We start from the raw sequence: 16,677 nt of genomic DNA, 5'->3' as shown, positions 1-16,677 counted from the left end.
CTTAAGACTTGTTTGCGAGAAGAATGGGACAAAATTAAACCTGAAGCACTTCATCACTTGGTATCTTCAGTCCCTAAACATCTTTTAAGTGATCTTTTAAAAATAATGTTACACAACATTACACTCAAGTGGTAAATGCTTTACTGTTGCAACTTTTTAAAAAATGTGTTGCAAGATCCAAAACTGGAATAAGTGTTTATTAAAAAAAAAAGAAACCATTTAATGAGGTGCTGTTATATTATCTGCAATGAAATAGAACAAGATACAATTTAGAAATAACTTCTTTCTTTTTTTATTCGTGTTTTCCATACTGTCCTAACTTTTTCTTGATTTGGGGTTGTAGATTAGCCTACAGTATGTACAATTAAATAATATACACATTTCATTTACTCCCTCAAGACAAAGATCAGGCAATAATAAGCTGTTGACAGGAGGCGATGGTGTGAGGAAACAGCTTTACATTCAGTCAATTGTGAGCGGTTGCCAGATAAGCAGCATTTTTGTCTGAAATGATAAGGCTAAGAAAGCAAACATATTACAGGGCTCCAATTTCTGTATCTATTGCCTCCCAATAGCACACGTCCAGTAATTCATTCATAGTGTGTGAGGATCCATCCGTACAAACATACATCGCACTGATAAGAGATCTGGAGGCAGAATTGGTAATACAGAGGGAGTAAGACACTGTATAAGCTGACTGAAAGAGTTCCTAAAATAATGAAAAATCCTGTATTTATAAAATAAATGAACATTTTGAAATATATTTTAAACTATACATAAAATAAACAATTGCCAAAAATATATTTGCTAAATAAAATATTTGCTATTTTTTTAAATATTAAAATATTAAAGTGATAAAACAAAATATAATTTATTTTATAGATTTAAAATCATTTAAAAATGTACTTGCCTATTTATTTTCTAAGCAAATCTACATCAAGATGTAACACTTGAAGAAAATCTTTAGTTGATGTCTAAAATGTCTAAAACAGGGAAAATAATAATAATAATAATAATAATAATAATAATAATAATTATAATAATAATAATAATAATAACAATAAAAATCCTCTGGACACATTGGGAAATTTGCTACAATTTTAAAAGACAAAAATCTGTTCATTTATTTAGCTGCACATAATTTGTCCAGTTGTACATATTTTAACATACATTTCTATTATTATATTTTAACATGCAGTTCTTTAAAACAATTGAGGTTTTGTTTGTATTGTTTTTCGAGGTTGGAAATTTTTCTTTGTGACCTTGAAATGCATTTTAAAAAATGATTTACGTTTAATAAAGTTGAAATTAAATCTTTTTGGCTGCAAAACTTATATTAATTGAGATGTGAGTTTTATAACATTCATTCATTCATTCATTTTCTTGTTGGCTTAGTCCCTTTATTAATCCGGGGTCGCCACAGCGGAATCAACCGCCAACTTATCCAGCACGTTTTTACGCAGCGGATGCCCTTCCAGCCGCAACCCATCTCTGGAAAACATCCACACACACATTCACACACACACTCATACACTACGTACAATTATTCTACCCAGTTCACCTGAACCACATGTCTTTGGACTGTGGGGGAAACCGGAGCACCCGGAGGAAACCCACGCGAACGCAGGGAGAACATGCATACTCCACACCGAAACGCCAACTGAGCCGAGGTTCGAACCAGCGACCTTCTCGCTGCGAGGAGACAGCAATACCTACTGCACCACTGCGTCGCCCTAATTCTAACATATTTAAAATGTATTTTAGCCAGGTATAATATAAATAACATTTACAGCAAGTTTGACTTTCTGTTCACATACAAGTAAAACAGAAAGAGATTGTGATTTTGGTGATATGCTCATTTTCGTAGAACATGTGGCAGGTGCGGCGGAGGGTTTTTCATGATGGGACGCCCCTCTCTGACCTCTATGTCAGAGATAACGGGATGCTCACAATGGCCAAATGCATCATTAGCGGCTTCAATAGCAAAATGATTGATTTGTTTTAGGCGACACTTTGACCGTTACATTCTGGGCCACGGATGTCAGAGAAGAAATATATATGAAGCAAATATTTGATTAAAACATAGACGGAGTTAAATATGTCTTTGAGTGATAAGATTTTCTAATATAGGGTGATTTTTAGGGTGATCTTTACATTTCTGAAGGGCTCTATATTGATGGTAATGTAGGAGGGATTGAAATGAAATGAAATGAAAGGGAGCAGCTGGATTCCTTCCATAATGAAACAACACAAAGTCTAACTTCATTTTTGATATAACAATAGTGTATTAAATAAGCTGTTTTAAACTTTCTCTTTATCATACGATACTTAAAAAGACAAAAATGTATTGGTGAACATGAGAGAAAAACAATGTTGGTTGGTTTATTTATTTTTTTCTGTATGTTGTGCACTGACAGAATGTATTTAAATTAAAGAAACAAATAGTATTTTATGTTTTGTAGCATAATTTAATGCTAAATATATACCTTATAAAGGGAGAAATAAAGAAATTAAATCAAATTAAGTCAATTAAGTCAAATATTTCAATTCAGTAGTTTTTTGTCTCCTTTTTACATTAGATTGCACTTTTTACCACTTTTCAAATAACCACTGAATATATTTTTAGAATATTTCAGATTTATTTTTCTTTAATCCTCCAGTTTTGGTAATTTTTAGTCAATAAATTATGTCAAGCAATTTCTCTACAAAATGAAAACATGTCTGTCGGTCTGTCTAATTAACATTTTTATAAGCAGATGAAGTATTATAAGCATTAGTATAATAAGCATTAATGAAGATTCCTTAGAATACATACTACTGAACACAGAATTATTAAATTAAATTAAATTAAATTAAATTAAATTAAATTAAATTAAATTTAATTTCATTTCATTTCATTTCATTTAATATTTTATTTAATTTAATTTAATTTTATTTTATTTTATTTTATTTAATGCATAAAAATAGTGTAAGGGAGAGAAAGAGAAAGAGGAGACACATCAGAGGCCGTTATGGCCTTTATTAGGATCACTCATGATTAGCTACAGTTTAAAATGAGTGTGAAGTGTCATTCAATTACAAATGCCAGAGCAGGTAGAGATCACTGCAAATATCAAGAGCACTGCTCTGAACGAGTGTAACGAGACTCTCTGAACTCAGCTCATCATCGACAGAACAATCCTAATTATCAAGAAAATGTATAAATAAATTTTAGAAAATAGTGTCTTTTTAGTGAAATAACTTACAGAATAACACATGTTAAATTATCACTGCATTAAAATGTTCTACCATCAATACTTGCTTTTAAAAATTGTATTAAGTTATTAAGGGACCTATCTATTTTGAGATTGTTGTGCTTTCTTCAGTGTAATAAAATAAAACATCCAAAAAACTTCTTTAATACACACTTTCTTTTATAAAAACCTTTTCAACTTGTGCTTAACTTACAATACATATTTCATCAGCCTTTTACAGTTGATGAAGTCACAGTTTTTACAGAGGCATCATAGATAATTTGACTGATCATGTTTAAAAAATTACTAAAATTACAATTTTAGTTTCGGCTCATGTGTAATGTTTTTAAAATTATGGAGTGATTGAAAAGAGATTCTCAAAATTGTGAACCTGACATTCAGATATTTCTCATTGCCGTATTTAAACATAACACTTTGCATAACTTTTAATACAAATTGTCTTTGTAGTGTTTTTTTAAGGTGAATGACATTTAGTGGTTGAACTAGGTATTGCAGTCCGCATTCAAAACGTTGGAGAAAAGGTCTTAAAAATTAAAAAGAATTAAAAGTTTTGGGTGAACTGTGCCTTTAAAATCAGACATTTTACTCAACACATCTTTTGATTTGCAACAACAGCTGATCAATATCTTGGCAGTAGCTCATTTCACAAACTGGCTTCATCAGTTTTAGATAGGAATACATATATTTCACACTGTTTTTGGCATGCTTTGAAATTCTAATTCGAGCATGGCAATTCTTTATCCCGTTTTCATCTTTTCAGCGGTCTACCATTCCATTACAGAAAAACACCGGGAGCAAAAGGTTACCTTCTCCACAGAAACATGTAAACAGACTGAAAGGTCATCAAACAGAACTCTAGCGGAGGAGGAACTGAGAAAAGAAAGGTTGTGAGGAGAAGTGTTTGAAGCCCAGAACAGGACGAGAAGGGTAAGAGATGCTTTCTTCCATATCCACCTCCATAAGTCTCCTGCAACTCAATTGAGGGAATTAGAATAGCAAGCATATATCAGTGTGTAGGACTAACCTTGTTTACCTCTGGGACTTGTGTCTGGGACGCTGTATTATTGTGGTGTAATAACACTCAAAAGCATTTAAACGTTTTCCCTCATTTTGGGTCAAGTCAGCTCTAAATAAGGTTTCAGAGGTGTTTGATACTATAGAATGAAATAGAAAAGTGATTTTCTTAAAAAAACAAACAACAAACATGTGCCTATACATTTAATTTAAATTACGTTTATTTCAAAAAAGGAAAATTTGTGTACCTTTTACTTGCCTCTAAAGTACAATATGGACCCTTAAGGTATTACTGTTATTTTAAGGTACCAATATGGATGTTCTGGTATTATTTATCCTTTAATTACAAAAAAAAGTACTTATTTAAAGGATACCACCCCAGTGACAACCTTATTTTCAGATGTGTGTACCTTTATCTCCATATCTACAGCTTTTTTTCAACATTATAAACTTGCTTGGTACATTAGCTCACCTGGTACAGTGCTGCTCTTGCGATGCAAAATCCTATGAAACATCCCACATAGAAAAATTACTGCAGTAATTACTTATATACATATTAAATACCATTGTGTTTCTGAAGTGTTTTATATTGTATATATTATAATAAACACTTAGTTAGGAGATGATATAGCATACAGCAAATATAACTATACTGAATTAATAATTGTAAAAAATAATGAACTTTAGTTTTACAACAGTAAACTGTGGTATAATATAACACATCATTGTAAAACTATTGAGTAAATGGCTTATATTATTATAATTTTAAACCATAACAACTATAGACTCACCACAATAGATCCAGTTTTATGTTATAGTTTTATTTTTTGTTATATTTTATTTTATATTACTATATATATTTTTTTTCATAAAGGTTCATTTGACCAAAAGAAGAAAAACTTCAAAGTATGATCAGAAAATAGTATTGCTTGTAATTTTTTTTCTTTTTAAAAAAATGGATTAAAATATAAACATCTTAGCAAAAACAATTGACGAATTGATGAATATAAAGTGCAAATATTAAACAGAAAAAAAAAAAAAAAAATATATATATATATATATATATATATATATATATATATATATATATATGTATATATATGTTTGTTTGCCATTCAGTTTGTAGGTAACCCCCCACCCCCCCAAAAGGCAGAAATTTCAAAGTAGTAAGCTGTTAATAATTCTAGTTAATAACAATACTACGAGAATAACAGAGCTTTCAGTCTGTCATCATCATGCAAACATGAAACATCAGTTATACAGTTTTTTTGTTTAACATGCAACTAATTATTATTTTGTATTAATTGATTTTATTAGATATTATTTTGACTATACCTTTCTATTAAATCATAAAACAAAGAAAATAAATATTATTTGAAAAAAAAGATGTGTGAAAAACATAATAAAAAATTTAAATGGGTAGCTAAATTAAAGCAATAGTTCAACCAAAAATGAAACTGTTGAAGGGCTCCTATTTTACCACTTTTTCAAGAAAGTATTTTGTGTCTCCAGAATGTGTCTGTAAAGTTTTAGCTTAAAAAAAAAATCTGTTTATTTATATGACTGTGGACACACTTTACCTACACACAGTTCTGTCCAAACAACTTACAAAAGTTGATTTTCATCATAGATTCCCTTTAAGTTAAACTTTATTTTAAGTTGTTACAGTGTAACTATTAATATATCTACTTAGTAATGCTAATTAATAGCACATACTTACTATATGAATGGATTGGATTTAGGGTTACAAATCACCAGGTTACTGGATGAAAAGCCACTGATACACTATCTCCTCTCCGTGAGCACCAGGCACTTTCTTTTCAACACTCCTTGTTTTTGGAAAACATAATTATGAGTGCGACGAACCACATATATGACACACTCTCACCTCTCTGTATACTCAAAGAAAAATCAGTCGATGAATGAAAGAATGAATGAATGAATGAATGAATGAATGAATGAATGAATGAATGAATGAATGAATGAATGAATCAATCAATCAATCAATCAATCAATCAATCAATCAATCAATCAATCAATCAATCAATCAATCAATCAATTAAAATAGTAACTTAAACTTGTTATAGGATTAAAACATGCCACATAAAAATTAGTAAACATGCTAGTTTCATGTATGCATAATTACGTAAATGTACTAAGTACAGGGAATATGTGAAAGATGAAAATCAAGAATTCTTCAACAACTCTTATGTTCAGCCCTTTTATTATAGGGATGCAAATGATTTTTTTAATCCATCACTTAAAACTTACTTTTTAGTTTAGATTTTTATTTTATATGTTTTTATATGTGTTTTCAAATATTTCTTTGCATGCATATATCCTTGTGCATATCTTTTACTTCAACGTTTTACATACTTTTATATTTTAGATGAGATGCTAATTTTTAAAGCATTATATAGAATAAAGGTTATTAGTATTACTTTATTATTAGTATTACTATTTTAATAACAGTAATAACAATTATTATTACCACAACATCAAAAACAAGAAAATGTAATAATTTTAGAACAATTTAAAGTTGAGAAATTATTTAATATATTGTCATACATGAGTTTATCTCTTTAAGATAAATATTGTGATATTGTATAATACGTAATTCAACATAATGACAACTGTTTTGCCCACATCACCTAACCCTAACACGAATACTTCCTTGTTTTTGTTATTTTTAAGCACAAATTCCCATAATACTAATGTACCGACCAATATCATCCCAGTGACGACAGCCTAATATAATGCAGTTTCGTTTGGAATGACGCTACTGACATGGATTAGAGCAATAGAAACAGAAGAGGAATATAAACCAGAGATGACACCTCAAATGGCCGCTGATTTATCGCCGTGCTGAGTTTGGTACTGGGCTTCCATGTATATTAGCGCAACAAATCTGGGTCCATTTAGCAAGGAGATGCTCATACATACATCACCAGTTTTAGCTCCAAGCCAAGGTCAAAACTCATTGCATCAATCTTTCCAGCAGAGGCTACTCCACACAAGGGCAGGTTTGTAACTGTCGCCGCCGTAATAGAATCTTTTCTCCCTCTGCTTCATCTTTTCTCTTATCATCTGAAATATATATTCAACTTCTCCTCTTTCCCCTCTCATTCTCTTCCATTGCATTTTTTTTTTATCTTTAAAGCACTGGGTGAAGCTCATTCTTTTTCGGCGGACACATGCTCTGAAGATCATAGATTTTTAACACTTTCATTTCTGGCCCTGTCAGCGACGTTTATAAAAAATAACAATCATTCCGCAAAAAAGGCCTTGACCTCTTGAAATGTCTTCCTGAATTACCCCCCCTCCCCCTACCGTTTCATGTATTGAAAATGAAATGTCTGTGTATGTTTTTATATACAAAATGTATGATTAACGTTATTAAATTAAAATATATCTATGCTGTAGAGCAAGGAAATTTTCACAGTACAGTATGTCTGATAATATATGTTCCTCTGGAGTCTTATTTGTTTCATTTCGGCTAAAATAAAAGAAGTTATAATTTTTTTTAATTATTAGCCTCTTTAGGCTACAAATTTTTCCAATAGTCTACAGAACAAACCATCATTACAGTTTATTTTCAGCAGCTGGGGTGCCAAAAAAAAAAGTAAAATAGTGGCTGTAAAATGACAGAAATATAACATAAAATAACAGATATTAAAATACAGAAATTTCCTCCAATTAAAATTTCTGTAATTTAATATCTGTTATTTTACAGTAAAATTGAGTAATTTAAATGCATTATTTTTCTTTTTTTTCTGGCACCCCAGCTGCCGGAAATAAATCGTAAAGTGATGGATATTTCTTTTCTAATGTAGTTACCCTAACCTGCCTCAACCTAATTAACCTAGTTAAGCCTTAAATGTCACTTTAAGCTGTATAGATGTGTCCTGAAAAATAACTAGTAAAATATTATTTACTGTCAAATGAGTTATTAAAACTGTTATCTTTAGAAATGTGTTGAAAAAATCTTGTCTCCATTAAACAGAAATTGGGTAAAAAAATAAACGGGGGCTAATAATTCTGACTTTAATATGTTTAGATTTAAAGAAGAGCATAAGAAATAACAGCTTTTATTTATCAAGCAGATGTGAAATTGATCAGTAATGTGGTAAGACTTTGAAATGTTACAGAAGATTTCTTATTACAAATTTATACGATTGCTTACACACTAAAATCGAACTTTTCCCACCATTAGCAAACCCCTAACAGCAATAGTGTGTAACTGGTTGCAAAAGATTAAAGTCATTTAAAATGTGTGTTTGGTATAACAATATTTTTTATAACAAAATATTCATTTTTCTTTTAGCATTAGTCTCTTTATTAATCTGGGGTCACCACAGAGGAATGAACTGCCACCTTATCCAGCATATGTTTTACACAGCAGATGCTCCTCCAGCTACAACCCATCACTGGGAAACATCCACACACACTCAGTCACACTCATACACTACGGACAACTTAGCCTACCCAATTCAACTGTACCACATGTCTTTGGACTGTGGGGGAAACCAGAGCACCCAGAGGAAACCCACACGAACACTGGGAGAACATGCAAACTCCACACAGAAATGCAAACTGACCCAGCCGAGGCTCAAACCAGCAACCTTCTTGCTGTGAGGCGAACATGCTACCCACTGCGCCACCATGCAGCCCCAACAAAAATATAACATAGTGAAATATTGAATGTTATTTTATCATATAGAAACACATTTAAATGCAAAACATAAAACATGTATATAGTTTTGTGTGTGTGTGTGTGTGTGTGTGTGTGTGTGTGTGTGTGTGTGTGTGTGTGTGTGTGTGTTTGTTATATATTTTTTTCTTCTGGAGCAAGAGTTTTTTTTAGTTTGGCTGGAATAAAAGCATTTTTAATAATACAAAAAAAAAAAAAAAAAAAAAACCAAAGGTCAAAATTAGTAGCCTCGATTTTATTATTAGAGATTTTTTTCTCGATTGGCTACAAAACAAACCACTGTTGTCCAATGACTTGCCTAATAAACCTACCTTGAGTAGTTAACCTAATTAACCTGGTTGCACTTTAAGCTTTAAATGTACACTTTAGGTACATTATTGAAGTAGTGAAATATTGAATGCTATTGTTTTTATTATTTAGAAGCACATTTAAATGCAAAACTTAAAACATATATTATAGTTTTATTTTTTTTACAAAAAAACAAAACAAAAACAAGTGTGTTTGTATGTGTTATATATATTTTTCTCCTGGAGAAAGTACTTGTTTTAGTTTGGCTGTAATAAAAGCATAAAAACAATAATAAATGAAGGTCAATTTTAGTAGCCTGATAATTATTATTAGATTTTCTTTTTCTGGATTGGCTACAAAACAAACCACTGTTGTCCAATGACTTGCCTAATTAACCTACCTCGAGTAGTTAATCTAATTAACCTAGTCACACTTTAAGTACATTATTAAATTATATACATCATTAAAACAACAACTAAAAAATCATCTCTATTAAACATCACCTAATAAATGGCTGAATAAAAATGACAATTTCACACAACTCTGTGTATTTACTGTGTGTGTGTGTGTGTGTGTGTGTGTGTGTGTGTGTGTGTGTGCGTGTGTGTGTGTGTGTGTGTGTGTGTGCATTATTTTACAATTATTTAGACCCAGACCCTTATCTGAATTTGCTGAACAGGTCATTCTTCCAAAATTCACCTTTGTGTTCTGCAGAGGAAAGTCATAAAAGGTGCATACTGTTCTTATGAAACAGTATGAACATTATTTTCAAGTTTCTACATTACTGTCCATTCATGAGTCTCAATCTCTTAAGACAAATTTGTTTTGCGCAATAGTGCTGTGTCAATATTTGCCATTGTGATTACTCATGCAAAAGTGTGTTATGCTTTATGCAAGATTAACACTAAAATCAATCACCCGCAGAGCACTTTATATGTACAGCTCCATTTAGAGAGAGAGAGAGAGGGAGAGAGAGAGAGAGAAGTGACTAAATATATAAATAACAAAACAGCACCTCTTTTAATTGATGAACTTGACCTGCTTTTCCTTGGTGCCAGTTTTCATTTGATCTATAAAAATATGCTTGAGTGACATTATGTGACAGCATCTTAATCACGGTGAGAGTAAATAAGAGTAATTGATGCTTGCCGATTGTGGGCAGAGGGCCATGAATCAGGGCTCCGTCAAACCCAACGGCAGGTGTAGAGAGAGCCACTGACACTGTTACCTCAATCCCAGCATGCAGCGCTGGACACTAGTGGACAGCTGTGAATCAAGAATTAGTTGAGTATGCTATTCAAAGAGATATAGGTTTAAAATATACATGTATAAATGGAATCAATTCTGAACCACTTAAATGAGTCATCAGTAGTTTTTGTTTCCATCACATATTTGTAGATCTGTTACATATTTGCATATTGTCAGCCAATGCTCTTCATTGGCTGCCTGCCAACAACATGTACTGCGATCCGCCTTCAAACACTCCTGCTGTTTTTTGTCAACATCATGTGCAGGAGCCTTTATTGTCAAAATAAAGCAAAATTACTGCGATTTGTGAGTTTTCACCCGAAAGACAGAGTTATAATCTTTAAAATCATAATATGCATCAAACCAATCAGAGTTTCATCAGCCAGTTCCTGTAAGAGTCAGTTGCATCGCGCCATGGCACATTTGCTATTTACATGGCAACTTTGTAAGTAGAGAAACTGAAACCTGCACTAGAGAGAAAACTGTTAAAGAGACCACCTGCAGCGCAAGGATAAAGAATGAGCATTCTCCATTTGGCCTACTTACTTTCTCTATAATTTTACTCTCTACTTGAAAATGGTTGTATGCACTTCAATGAAGAGCTTCATTAGCCTACATATTTATATTTCGTTTGTTAAGGCCAAAGATTTTTCAAAACTGTTTCAAAATTCTGTTCTAATTTCCAGCAAATAAATAAATGAACAATGATAACAAAATGTGGTTAAAAAACTGATTTATATCTAAACACACGTTCTTATCTTATGCCCTGTATGGTGATGCTTACGTCTCCAAAACCTGACAGGGTTGATAATCTACACTTGTTTTTATTAAAACAAATATTAACATGCATATAATAAATAATACAGCTAATGATACTAATAACAATATAAAAATGCAAACTGTAATGAATAAACTGAAAAAGCCTCTCAGACAGGAAGAATGGAGGCATGGAGACAGTGGTTTTTATATTTATGTAGAAAATAAAATCTTTGGTAACATTTTAATCCTTTACTTTTTTTTATCTAAAGATATTCGTGTATTGCTGTTCATACTGTGTGTATGCAATGTGTACACGTTTTGGACCTGCATAGGCACATATCTAATGCTTTCTGCACTGGACGTTACACCTGCTTTTGGAAAGTCAATGTTGCTGTCTATTTCAGTTTCTCAAAATAGCATCGTGCCACAATGCGCCTAAACACACCTCCTTTTTAGACCGGAACACCCATGAGTCCGAGTGGCGCAAATAAATTTGCTATATAAACAAAGCGCGCGAAACGTGAAAATTAGGGTCATGCTGGTCAGAAAATAGCAACAAATCGCGCCAAACACATCTTGCACCCAATTACGCCAGGTGTATGGTAGGGCCCTTAGTTGTTTATGAGTATGAGGAGCCATGTAGGGCTTGAATAAAACACACATGCTCACAGCAATTACATATACAGGTTAAAGGCATAGAAGTTAATTTTCGCCACTAGTGGACATGTATTCACAACAAACAAAGACAGAGCTTGATGATGTTGTGACTGAGTGTGGAATCATTAGAGTTATCATCTTCATAACTTGCTACAGGTCTCCTGCTGAAACCATCTTCATAAGCTTAAGTATTCAACTCTATTTTTACATAGTATAAAGCAGATTAAATGTGCAGTAAGTTTGACACCTAGAGGTTGAACAAGGTATTGCACACCTGGTTCAAAAAACACACAAGCACAGGTTGCCAGATTGACGACACCAACAGGAGTGAGACTGTCTATCGAGCCTTAAGGCTGGTTTAAGTCGTGTTCTAAATAAAAACTATGGCATATGATAGAAGAAATAGTTTCTATATTAAAAGGATTTTTTGTTCTAACCAACGCCTGACATTTAAATTTTAGAAACAGCTTCTACTTTTTGTAGCTGAACAACAGAAAACTGACAATAATGACCTTGGGTACACCTCAAGTGCTTTATTCAGTGTTAAATGCTGACAATGTGAGTTTGAATGCCATTTTACATGACTTTTATTGCCATACAACTGAAAGCAGCAACAGCTTTGAAATTAAACTTAAGAGCTGTGACTCAGTGCAGACCAACACATATCAGTGATTTACATGTACATTTAATAGGTGTAATATGTATTAATAGGATTGTAAACCTTATCATCTTGCTGGAGTGCAGTACGTGCACTATTCTGTGCTTCTGAATGGCTGTATTTAAATTCCTGTCATGTTTTGTCTGGTGCAAATTGCTTAATGCCAGTATGTAGCGTGTTGCTTGAACACGGAATTACAGTGTAACCTGCTCACCTAATGTTTATGTTCGTAATACTTATATTATTTGCTAATTAATAACGACATCATGTGGAACTCTGAATCTGCATCTCATTTTGGAAGCTTTTACTGTCCACCTGAGGTTACATTTCAGTCACAGACACATGCACTTTAGGCTTTAGAAGAGTCAAAAACTTTTACACGGCACCTATAAGCATGAAGGCCATCAAAGCAGAATCAGATCACTGAAACAATTGCTGACAGATTAATGTGATGCAACACAAAAACACAAGAGCTTTTATTATGCCACAGTCCACCGCTTCTGGTTCTTCCTGTCATGATCAATCGGGGAAGAAGCAGTGCTTTTTCACTAGACTAAATACATGTTACGGTTTTATCAGTATGTTGCCCTGTGCAGTCTATTTTAATGCTCTACAAGGTAAATCGTTTGTTGGTGTCACAATTTAAATAAGTTATTTCACTGGACTTTAACATTCTTCAAAACATTTGGCCTATTGTAATATAATGTGTGTTTTGGATATTTAAATATTGTACATATTGTGCCTTTACAAAGACATGCATGCCTGCTTAAACAAACACATATTAAAGCTTACAATAAAGCATCAATGCTCATAACTCAAATCTATGAAATGATGCTGGGAACATGTGAGATCTTGCGTTTATGGAAATGTGTTTACAGTAACGAACAAATCTTCAAATGAATCAAGCGAAGACTCTTTAAACAATTAGCTCATTCTATAATGTATATTATGAGATTTTTTTTAACCTTGGAGGCTTGTAAATCTATTATAGGAAACCTTCAAATCAAAATAAAGAACATTTTATAATTGCGAATACAGTTAAATCCATTTGAAATTTAATAATGAAAAACTAAGCATCCCTCTTTCTCATTTCCTCTGCAGTAATTAATAAATCATATCATATTTGCAGTCCCAGTGGCTCCTGAGGGGTTGCCCTGTATTGATCTTCCCTTTTCTCTTTGTGTGTGTCATCACAGGGAAGCCCCAAAGATAAAGTCCATCATACCAGTGGCTTCTGACATATACGTTAAGTTTGACGAAGACATGACAGCTGTCACTCAAAGCCTGTGTACTGGTAGGTAAAACATACTATTGGCAACAAGGTTCTATTTAGCCTGGAAACAAAGAAAGTTTACAAATCGAGAAATGCCAAGGTGAACAAAAAGTAAATAACTAAAGTTAAAAAATAACTAAAATTTATTGTAATGATAATGGTAATGACAACAACCATTTAAATGATTGATGGATTGATTGATTGATTGATTGATTGATTGATTGATTAAGTAATTGATGATTTGATTGATTGATAGATTTTATATGACAAATGTTATAATTATTTTGTAAAATGGCAGCTAGGAATGTATATGACAAATTCAAACTGTACCCTGCAAAATGGTTGGTCACAAAGCTAAAAAATTAAGTAAACAAACAAATAAATGACTGTTAAATTGATTGGTTGATTGATTATTTTTTTAATTACAAATTTTTGCAATTCATTTATAGAGTCAAGTCTTTTGTAATCCAGTTAGAAATCAAGTGTCAATTCTCATTTAGATAATATATTGATATTGACTGTAAGCAACATTGCTAATAAAAATGGGTTGATGGTTAAATATTAGTTGGTAAGGATATTTGAAGTCAGTTTGTATGTAATATATATATATATATATATATATATATATATATATATATATATATATATATATATATATATATATATATATATATATATATATATATATATATATAGTGTAGGGATTTCCCTATTGATTCTGATGGCTAATGGTTTAGAATGAAATTTGCCAATACGGACAATTTTGACATCTAACAAATATAAGAAATAATAATAATCAACAGCAGCAATACTATAACTTGAAAAATGTACTAGCTAAACTGGCTGGTAAGCTAAAATGTTAGCTTCTAACCTTGGCTTACATTTCATGTTGATTTGCTGCATTGCTATTTTGCATAAGGTTCAAGCACCATAACACAAAGTCACTTCTTCCAGCTTAATCCCTTCTTTATCAGAGGTCTGTTGCACAATGATGGTTTAGGTTTTTACGCAGGGAAGTTTGCTTTTAGCTCGAGCAAACACAGAGTGGGTTGGTTATGATCAGGCTTCGATCCAGAGCAGGTTTTATTAAAGACTATAGAATACACAATACATGCCACTCATAGTTTTGTGGAAAAATGCAACAAACAACATGGAAACCCTTTCAAGGAAGCATTGCCTTCTTGTAAATCCAATCATTGATGACTTGGGAAATTTGCTATATGCGCAATTTGCGCTGGCCAAGATAGCTTAAAGCGCTGCTATTTAAGAAAACACATGGTATTACAAAAACATCAGCAAATTAAGAAACAATCTTCATCAGTTTGACGGCACAAATGTTGCAAATTCTCACAACACAAACAACTGAAGACTGACACAAATTTGTGGAGTTAGTGAGGCCAGCGGGGGGCGCCCAACCTGAGGTCTGTCTGGGTGCTAATGCCAAAGTATAGCGACGGGGACACTATACTGCTCAGTGAGCGCCGTCTTTCGGATGAAATGGTAAACTGAGGTCCTGACTCCCTGTGGTTGTTAAAAATCCCAGGATTTCCTTCAAAAAAGAGCAGGGGTTTAACTCCGGCCTCCTGGCCAATTTTGCCCACTGGTCTCTGTCCATTATGGCATCTCAAACATCCCCATATCATAAATGGCTTCATCACTCTGTCTCCTCTCCACCAATTATCTGGTGCTTGGTGTGCGGTCTAGCGCAATATGGCTGCCATCGAGTCATCCAGGTGGATGCTGCACACTGGTGGTGGACGGGGAGATTCCCCCTTTGTGTAAAGCGCTATAAGTGCACAGAAAAGCGCTATATAAATGTAAAGAAATGTGCTGCATTTTGCACAACACAAACGACTGAAGAAACGCACTGCATTTTTTCACAACACTTGCAAATATATATGTAACACAATGGAAATGTTTGAAGGGGATCCAAAAACACGACGGACCCTGCAGAGATATGGAAAAGTTATTATGTCATGACAGTTGCTTAATGAAGTAATTGGATGTCTTTGATTACACAATTCCATTGTCTTTTGTAAATTATTAGCCAAAATAAACTGATGAATAAATGTTAAACATTAGCCCCTTTCACACATACACACCTTTCCGGAAAATTACCGGCAATTTTCCGGAAAGGTGTGTATGTGTGAACATGATCCTTTTTGAAAACACCGGTAAATTCGTTCTGGCTTTTTTCCGAAAACAGAAGTTGTAACATTACCGGTAATTTGTCGGAATGCTGCGCTGTGTGAAAGCAGAATGAAGATTGCCGGAAAGATCGCGTGCATGTATAGAACGTGCTAACGTGAGACGTCTGCTTTAGCCAATCAGAACAGTCAAGCGCATTCACGTCCGCGCAGTTAATGAGAATAAAAGCCTTTGAATATTTTTCCAGACACATTTAGCTGCTAGAAGTTAGTCAGATCACGTTTATATGTTCATCTTAATGCCAACCGTGTAAATAATTATCGATAAGATGCTTATGATAAGCTGTTTGTTTACCTTCAAGCTTAAATTTGCGTGTGCCCATGAAACAGCCTGTGACACATATCATGTACATCTCGACATGCAAAAGTGTTTCTCAGTATGTTTTCATCTAAGTTGTTCACAATACTGATCCATCCACAGCGTTTGTGATGTAGTCAAATATTTACAAATACAAGTGCAGCCGTTTAGAGGTCATTTCTGGTTAATAATGTCAGAATTTACCGGTATTTTGGAATGGATGTGTGAATGCTCTTTTCCGGAAAAATTCCGTAACGTCCTCGCCTGTGTGAACAGCACTTTTTTTGAATTTACAGGTAAAGTCGTTTCG

At 33.0% G+C, this 16,677-nt stretch overlaps 2 long non-coding RNA genes across 5 annotated transcripts in view; one reads left to right on the top strand and one right to left on the bottom strand.

Moving 5' to 3' along the window:
* The window catches only part of LOC141375667 (uncharacterized), a 132,429-nt gene extending 124,253 nt beyond the window's left edge, over positions 1-8,176 (bottom strand). Inside the window, exon 1 of the long non-coding RNA XR_012384469.1 lies at positions 8,122-8,176. This is a non-coding gene — a long non-coding RNA (uncharacterized lncRNA). The remainder of the gene's footprint in view (positions 1-8,121) is intronic.
* Positions 1-16,677, top strand: part of LOC103911527 (uncharacterized) — a 49,523-nt gene that overhangs the window by 4,560 nt on the left and 28,286 nt on the right. For 2 of the 4 annotated variants that reach the window (XR_012384465.1, XR_012384467.1), the window contains exons 4-5: positions 4,036-4,181; positions 13,786-13,883. This is a non-coding gene — a long non-coding RNA (uncharacterized lncRNA). Of the gene's footprint in view, positions 1-4,014; positions 4,182-13,785; positions 13,884-16,677 lie in introns of all 4 variants that reach the window. The other 2 variants (XR_012384466.1, XR_012384468.1) reach the window with 1 other exon arrangement.

Source organism: Danio rerio, chromosome 8 (genome assembly GCF_049306965.1).
Source record: "Danio rerio strain Tuebingen ecotype United States chromosome 8, GRCz12tu, whole genome shotgun sequence".
Taxonomy (NCBI): Eukaryota; Metazoa; Chordata; class Actinopteri; order Cypriniformes; family Danionidae; genus Danio; species Danio rerio.
Note: the sequence above shows the minus strand (reverse complement) of the source record. Positions and strands in the feature narration are given on the sequence as shown.